Source organism: Ochotona curzoniae, unplaced genomic scaffold, assembly GCF_017591425.1.
Source record: "Ochotona curzoniae isolate NIBS_2020 unplaced genomic scaffold, NIBS_Ocur_1.0 contig_48, whole genome shotgun sequence".
Taxonomy (NCBI): domain Eukaryota; kingdom Metazoa; phylum Chordata; class Mammalia; order Lagomorpha; family Ochotonidae; genus Ochotona; species Ochotona curzoniae.
In genome coordinates, this window is record NW_024466391.1 from 3,093,635 (window position 1) to 3,102,870 (window position 9,236).

The 9,236-nt window shown below is 47.1% G+C and overlaps 1 pseudogene; it reads right to left on the minus strand.

The window, feature by feature from the left end:
• Window positions 1-2,463: 2,463 nt before the first annotated feature.
• LOC121161726 lies at window positions 2,464-2,578 on the minus strand (annotated as a pseudogene).
• Between the last annotated feature and the right edge of the window lie 6,658 nt (window positions 2,579-9,236).

Sequence of the window (9,236 nt, forward strand, 5' to 3'; positions counted from 1 at the left end):
CGTCTCAACAGCATTAGTGAGTTATCACACAGCAAACTGCACATATTCAAAGTACAATCCGGCAAGCTTCCACACAATCCTATACATATATACAAGTGTATGCACACACATCAAAGCAGGACACTGGAGGTACACACCTAATCCTTTGGCTCCACAAAGCCTTGCCTTTAGAACGAACACTCTGTCTGCCACACACCTAGACACTCGCCACACTGTCTCCCGTTGCTATAAATTGGTTTGTATTTCCTAGAACTTAATAAAAAGAAATGAAAGGGCAAGTTTTAATTTTGGGTCTCTAGGAAGTCTGATTTCTCTTGACTATTTACATAAAAATGTCCGCGTGCAAGGAAATAAGTTTCAACTGGGAAAATATTAGAGGCAGCTTAGCCTGGGTAAGCTTGAATCCCTATTCCTTTCATTGAAAAATCAACACTTGGTGCATTTGTCACCTTCTCACAGCCACAATACAACAGAAGCAAGCGCAGTAATGAAGTAAAGTTACATACAGCTTACGGTTTGCAGGTTCAAGTCCAAGGTGGGGCGGTCTCCTTTATGGGTTCGGCTTCTGGTGGATGGCATCGCCCCGGCAGGAGTGCAGGCCAACAGGAGGCACAGCCGGGGGACCGCTGGGCAGACCTGCCCGGGGCCCGGGAGGTGGGGGGAGGCAAGGGCTCGAGGCTCCAGGACTTCCGGCTAGACTCTTTAAAGGCACACAGCACTCCCAACACCAGCGCTCCAGCCACCAGACCCCTGGGAGACTCAAACGGTAGCACTTTACATTTAAAATTTTGTTCTTTTTTTTTTTTTTTCAAAAACAGAGTGATACAAACCGAGGAAAGCTTCCATCTACTGATTTACTCCTCAAAGGGGTAAAACAACCGGGGCTGAGCTAGGGTCAACTTGTCACTGAATCTGGGTCCCCACAAGGGTGGCAGGGCCAAGGAATGAGCCACCACGGACTGCTGTTCCAGTCTACACAAGCACAAAGTTGGAGTCAGAAAGATTCCAGATTTTGAACCAACAAAGATGAGCAGAAACTGTATCTCACAGATTTTGATTTTGTTGTTGTTGTTCTATCTCTTCAAAATGCTTTCTTGGGGCCCAGCGCCTTGGCCTAGCAGATAAAGTCCTCACATTGAATGCACCTGGATCCCATACGGGTGCTTGTTCTAATCCCGGCAGCTCCACTTCCCATCCAGCTCCATGCATGTGGCCTAGGAAAGCCATGGAGGGTGGCCCAAAGCCTTGGGACCCTGCACCCATGTGGGAGACCCAGAAGAGGCTGCAAGATCCTGACTTTGGATCAGCTCAGGTCCAACTGTTGCAGCCACTTTGGGAGTGAATCATTGGATGGAAGATCTTTCTCTCCTCCTTTCTATATATATCTCTGACTTTGCAATACAAATAAATCTAAAAAAAAAAAAACCCTTTCTCATTAAGTTCTTCACTGACTCATAGATCAGACAGTAGCATCATTTTCTTCAAGAAAGTTCTCGATTTTTTCATTTCTTCAGCAACACATTAGTCATTCAGTAACACATTATTTAACTTCATGGTGTTAATTTGTTTTCTTCGTTGTTGATTTTGTTTTGTGGCTTTTCATTTAAGGGATGTATAGTAGCTGTGTAATGGAGACTATCATATCTAGTAGCATGTTATTTAACTTCATGGCATTGTAAATTTCTATTTTTCTTCCTGTTATTGATTTTGTATTGTTCCTTTTAATTTAAGGGGATGTGGAGTAACTGAGTAACTATCACATCCAGATGTGAGGACACAAGGCAGTATGCATCTCTACTTCCACACAAAGGTGGACTCCCAATGAAACTGTTTACTATATGACAATAGGCTCCTGGCTTCGGATTGGCTCAGCTCCAGCCGTGGCGGCCGCCTGGGGAGTGAATCATCGGACGGAAGATCTTCCTCTCTGCCTCTCTCCTCTCTGTATATCTGCCTTTCCAATAAAAATAAAAGCCTGACCATCTCCTTCCACTGCAACACGAACATAGCACTGCATGCCTGCTCGGTTGAACTCGGCTGGGCTCAGCTGTGCTCAATTGTGCTCGGCGGAGGGGACTGGGCGGGGGGGGGGGAGAACGGTGCTGGGAATATAGACGTCTCAGAATGCACCACGAGAGACAAGGGGATGGTGTCTATTGTCCCAGAGCGCCCGTTCGAAGGCTACCTAGTGGAACATCTTTTCTCAAAATGCCTCATCACGCCAGCGGCAAGAGTATTTAAGTGGCCCGACGGCGGGCCCCTGGGTTGCATGGGGCGTGTGGGAAGGGAAGCTGGGCAGGCCAGAGCAGGTAGGCAGGGTAGCAGGTGGCAGGGCAAGCAGGCCGGGCACTGGTGGTGTGCCAGGGTTCTGAGCTGGTCGGGGGTGTGGGCTGGGGCTGGGTGGGCGAGCGGGGCGGGCAGGCAGGCAGGAAAAGGAGGGAGCGGGCACGGGCTGGGGGCAAAAGCCTACAGCACCCGGTATTCCCAGGCGGTCTCCCATCCAAGTACTAACCAGGCCCGACCCTGCTTAGCTTCCCAGATCACACAAGATCGGGCGCATTCAGGGTGGTACACCGCCTCACAGCCGCTCTTCAGCCTGCTGCCGCCCCTGCCCACACCGCCAGGCCAACACCGGCCCACCTCCTGCTTCAGCGACCCCCAGGACACTCCAGCTCTCTTCCCAGGCCGCCTCCCCCTGCCCTCAGCCAGGGTGCCTCACCCCGCACCCCCGCATTCTCCTCCTCCTGCCTGCCTCCCGCAGCTGGGGAGGCGCTGCTGCCTCCTCCTCCTCTGGAGAGGGCTGGAGGGATGGCCTTCGTGGCCGGGCTTTGAGGGGGCGCCTCACACTGCTGCGCCCTGCCCTCCTACGGCTGGGCACGACGCTGGGAGCCCCGGCAGCTGGCACACGCACGCACGCACGCACGCACCCACGGGGTAACAGACAGCCAGCCCCGGCCGGAGGGCGGGTGGGCGGGCCCCGTGGAGACCTGGGGCCCCGGGGACGCTCCCCGCTCCCCATCCCACCACCTCTCCCACCACCACCCCTTCCCCCACAGCCTCCCTCACTCCCGCTGAGCAAGCAAGCCAGGCAGCAAGCAATCAGCCACGCTGGGCACCACCACAGGTCGGGACCTGGGACCGGGCACCGGGAGCCGAGGGTCGCGAGGGAGCCGGGGTGGCCGGGCCGCGCCGCTCGGCACACTCCAGCGCACGGGGTCACCCTCACCCACTGACTGATGCACACACGCACGCACAGGTCAGCACGCAGGCAGCAGGCACGCACTCAGTCCTACACCACCCACAGGCTTCGAGGCACAAGAGGGATTTCGGTCCACAGGGCAGGTTTGCCCACGCCACAGTGGGGTGCCTGGGCATCCCCTACACCCAGGGCGGGACTGCTGCGTGTGTCTGCGGTGGGGGTGTGTCTTCGGGGGCCGGGGAAGGGTGCCCACCGGAGGGTTGCAGGCCGGGTGGGTGGGTGGGTTGTTGGGTGAGGGGATCCCTCGGGTTGCCTCTGGCAGGTGGCGTGCAGGCAAGTTTCTCTCCAGGCCTGGCACAGGACCACTTTGTCCAAAACCTGCCTCAACGCCTCTGGATCGTTATCATGTTGAAGTCTCATAACATGTCTCATGATTATTAAAGTCCTATTATTATCCTCATTTTTAAAAACAGAACAGAGTATGTCTTACATAAAGTGTCCATTCTCGGGTCACTGAGCTGATAAATATGATAAATGTAGATTTATAGGGAGAAGGTGAAACAGAGAAAAACATCTTACTGCTGGTTCAGGGAACTGGATGGGAAGAGTGGAGTTGCCGGGACATGAACCAGTGCCCATATGGGATCCCGGAACATGAAAGGCAAGGACTTTAGCTGCTAGGCTACCACGCTAGGCCCCCTTTCTAAATTTTTATTCTACATCGTGTCCATGTATATTCTCACTGAGGCCTTACTGTCCTTTAGTGACCAACTCTTTGTTTTGAATTTTAATATTGACAACAATGACATTCATTAAAGTAAGGATGGTTTTGTCATTTGACCTATTCTTTATACCTCAGGGTGGAGCTCCCATGACAGTGGCTGGTAAAGATGCCTGAACACAGCAGCTTGAGCACACACCAGGAAGCATGGCTAGTGATTGTGGATTCCTTTTCCCCCCAAACCTGACTCCTGGTTGTCAGCAATAAACTTTATCTGAAGCTTAAATGGCTGACATTTATTTACTGCCGCCCAGCATGGGAAGGAATTACAAGCCAAGAAAAGTTATGTCAGCAGTCTTTGGGGCTATAAGATCAATGGATTTTTTTTTCTACCATGCTGTGTTCCAAAATTAATCTGGTTCCTGCCTGCCACAAACTGACACAGATTATTTAAGGCACAGCATTTATCCTCCACAATTAGGATTTCCCCAGTCCTTCCATTATAAGATCAAACAAAATGAACCTGTTTTGTATCTTAGGAAGCTGTGAGCTGAGATGCCCGTTAGCTCCAATACATGTGCTCCGCTGCTCAAATGCCGCCAGGTTCCTTGGCATTTGATAGATTCACAGTGTGGATCCAGCCGCTTGTTAAGCTCGCTCAGAGAAAGCCAGTACAATTCAAGACTTTCCTACACAGCTAGAAGAAGGAAAGCAAACCCATGCACGGCCGTGCCCACTTCTTTTAGGATTACTGGGTTTCATTGTATCCATCATGATATCTGGTGCTTTGCTTTGTTAATATTCTACAAGCTTCCCAGGTTCAAACTCAGAATATTTAGTGTATCAGCTATGTATGATCTGTGTGGCAGAATGATCGACTTGGAAGGGACGTTCCTGGTGAAACAGTGGGGAACTGGGTCACTTTAAGTGGTATGTGTCTATAAAATTGGTTACAATTGGACGTGTGTTTTTAAGCTTGGGGCCTCCCAGAGTTTGGGAGTGCTGTGGATTTTACCTTCTGGCTACAGTCACATGTTTTCATAAATTAATTCAGAATATACCCATGAGCTGTTTATGTTTTCACTCTCATTTTGGTCTTGATGTGAGGCCCAAGGATTCTGGGCTCTGCACTGAGCATACTCCAGGCTGGGCTCCAGGCTCTGCACTGAGTGTAAATTATGGTTACATTCCTTTTACCCTTCTTGGACCAGTATGCAAGACTACACAAGCACATATTCATTTTTCACTTATATCACATCTGCTAATACTCACTGGTCAAAGTAAGTTCACTTGATCAAGCTGAAAAATGGAGAAAATATATTTTTCCCACCATATGACAAAAAAATATAAATATATAGATATATTACTATAGTAGTCGCATGAAGGATATGAATATACATGAATATACATATATACACATATATAAAGAATATATATATAAAGAATGAAGAATTGCAAAACCAATCTATAATGACACGACAAGGAGAATGTGTCACTTATGTCCATACGAGTTCATTAAAAATCACACACATCCAAAATTGGAAAGAAAGAGCTGTGGCCCTAAGAGTCGTAAAACATTTGAAAATTAATTACAATAAAGAAGCTGAGGCCCCAAACAGGGAAACATTTCATTAAACTCGGGTCTAGCTGCCGTCCCATCAAGCAGCTGCCATGCTATGTAGATGTGTTCAACAAGGCTGAGGTCTGAGTTTCTTGCAGAAAAACACTTTGCCGTTTCTACCTTCACTATCACATGAATTCCTAGCAGCATACAAGTAATCTGGGCCAACTAAAGGTGAATTTTCAATGTGTTCGAATTTTCACATGAAAAATGACAGCATTTTTTGAGTTTAAATCTCTCATCTACTAATACTTATGTTAATACTTAGTAGAAACATATTAATTTAAAACTGTTCTGAAAATAGTTTCATGTATTATGTGCACGCAAACATTCCTTTGATTTGTCCCTCAAGGTTTATACTGGTTGCTAAAATATTGAACTGTATCTCCACTGGCTGGCAATAGCATCACTGCTAGTCCCCCCAGAAATCCTTCCACTGACACCCATCTCCTTACATTCTAGCAACTACATCATAGCAATGGCCTCTCGGTATCTTGACAAAACCATACCAAGAATTTATTCTGATGAGTCTGAGACCATAACAGACAATTTCTAAAGTATTTTTGGATATCTCTATTATCGTCTGAATTAACATATGTGGGATTCTCATTCAAGGACAGAATTTGCCACAGGTCATCTGCTGGGCTTGAACGCATTGTATTAGCTCTCTGGTTTTATTTTTATCATTTGTAAAAACACCCTTTACTGTATAAATCCTTTGTCACAAGCTTGTGCCTGGGACTAGAGATAGAGTGACAGACACACACAAAAAAAAGACTCATAACCTTCGCTGTCAGTGTGATATTATGGGTTAAGCCCCAACCTATAGAGCCAGTATCCCGCATGTGTGCCAGTTTGAACCCCAGCTGCCCCACTTCCCATCCAGGTTCCTGCTAATGAGCTTGGCAAAGCAGGAGACCTAATGAAGCTCCAGGCTCCTGGCTTCAGATTGAGCCAGCCCTGACTGCTGAGGTCATTTGGAGAGTGAATCAGCAGGTATAAAACCTCTCTCTCTCTCTGTCTTTCTCTTTCTTTCTGTCTCTCCTTCCCTCCCTCTCTGTAACTTAGCCTTTCAAATACAATGAAATCCTTACAAATAAAAAGATTCTGCAACTTACACGATTCTGTAACAAGTGAGCATGTAGCTGATGATGAGACAAATGCCAGCGTAACGAGTGGGGAGTTGGTAGAGATGACAGAGCAAGCGATCCAGCCAGGGAAAGACTACCAGGCCAGAGAACTCTTCCTGGAAGAAGCACCATCTAGGCTGAGATGTTCAGGCGTGTCGAACAGGAGGCAGGGAAAGGGGAGAGTTCTTAACACTAACAAATATTTGGAAAGGAAGGGAACTTAAATTGAATATATTTCAAAAGGTCCATGAAAAGTGGAATAACAACATCAGTTTATTTTGGTGCAATTTTTTTGTGGAATTCATTATACATTTTTCATAACATTCATTTCCATAAAATTTTAGAAACCTGTGCATTATGAATATGGAAAGAAGATCAACATAGCAGAGAAAAGTGAATTTTAGATGGAGCTGAGCACATAGGCAGAGCTCACATGAAGTTAGACTTTTTTCTAATGTGAATTTAGATTTTTGTCTAAGGTCAGTGAGAAGCCATTGATGAATTTTAAGCTGCCTAATGACAAGAGTAATCTATTCATTTACTTATAAAGATTTATGGATTTATTTAGGAGGCAGAGTTACAGAGAGAACCCTCACCTGCTTCCTCACTTCCTAGACATCCACAACGGCTAGCACGGGTCCAAATGGCCACAGTGGCCAGGGCTGGACTCCATCTGGGTGTGCCGTGGGGGTGGCAGCCATGCAAGGAGCATCTTCTGCTGGTAGGAAAGTGCGTTTACAGGGAACTGGATCAGAGAAACAGCAGCTGGAACTCAACTGGCACCCACCCGGGATTACAGCACGGAAGGGGACAGCTTAACCCCCTGCAGGCCAGTGCCTGCTTTACGATTTCTAACCTCGGCCTGTGAGGTCTTCTTGCTCACTTAAAACCAAAAAAGACAGATCAGCCTTCATTTTGAAATCAGACATGGTTTTGAAACCCTAAGAATCACACTTCCTCCATTTAAAACCGCTTTATGTGGCAGTGACTAATGATTTCAGGCACAGTCCCAGGAAGCAGCCTGCCCGGGTGCAGCCTCTCCCCTTTGCAACGCGGTGTCTCCTCTTCCTTGGTGGGAAAATACGCAGAATCTTTACTTCACAGAATGGCTAAATTTAAAAAACAGAGTCTTTGCATGCAGGAAGCATAGATATTTTATTATTTCCCAAACCTGAATTTTATATACTTGCATTCTTTGTTTCTAGGAGCTGGGCTAAGATAGAACTTTTTTTAAAAAAAAATTAGGGCTTCAGGATCACAGCAGACAATTTATTGCTCTGAAATCTCCATTTGGAAATTAGGTGCAAATAAAATCTTAACTTCTTTCTTATAAATTATTCAATGATACTAAAATATAGATACCATTGAGACGCTCCTGGAATTGATTCAATCAGCAAGAACAAACGACTGCAGCCTTTGAAGTTCGGAATGAGATATTTGCAAGCAGAAAGTTTCCAGCATCTTTACCTCCAGTTTTAATAACTGCACCTTCCTTCTCTTCCTTGTTGCACTTGCTAAAATATGCAGTGGTCTGCCCTGTCTATACAGCTATTAGTATTTGTGTTCATTCTATTGCTGCTGCAATAAAAGGCTATACTGTATATTGGCAAAGGCCAACACAAATTGATTATCCTAGAGCACAAACATGAAAGGGGTCTCGCAGAACTAAGATCCAGGCGTCAACAGGATTGTGTTCTGTTCTGGTGGACCAAGGGGGCAATCTATTGCATTTTCCACCCTCTAGATGCAGCCCACTGACCTTGGCTCATGGGCTTCTACCACGGTCTTCAAAGCCAGCAACGTTAGGCCAAGTCCTTCCCACATTCTCAGTTAGCTCGGGCTGCCATAGCAAAACACTACAGAGGGATGACTCCAGCAGTAGAGGCTTACCTCCTTAGCATCTGGGAGGCTGGAAGGCCAAGAGAGAACGCAAGCACGGCTGGGTTCTGGCGAGGGCACACGGTGCTTGGGTTACAGATGGGTTCCTCTTCACTGTTTCTTCTGCCAAGGACAAAACCCCATCATGAGGATTCCATGCTCAAGAGCTCATGTTAACACAATCACCTCCCAAAAGTCCAGTCTCCAACACCACCACACTGGACATCTGGACTGCTAGATCTGAATTTTGCTGGGGGACAGGGAAAGAGTAGATATATTTAATCTGAAGCATATATTATCATTCCAATTTCCTCTTTTGCCTTCCTCTTCTGTATTTAATGAATATTATGACTATTCTGGATCCACTTGGCTTATTCAGGATACTTTATCTAGTTTAAAATAGGCTAATGTAACCCAGGGGCCTGGCGCAATAACCTAGCAGCCAAAGTCCTCACCTTGCACACACCTGGATCCCATACGGGCACTGGTTTTAATCCCAGCAGCTCCACTTCCCATTCAGCTCCCTGCCTGTGGCCTGGGAAAGAAGTTGCAGATGCCCTAAAGCCTTGGGACCTTGGGACCCTGCAACCATGTGGGAGAACCAGAAGAGGCTCCAGACTCCCTGCCTTCAGATTGGCTCACCACTGGCCATTGCGGCCACTTGGGGAGCGAACCAACAGACGGAAG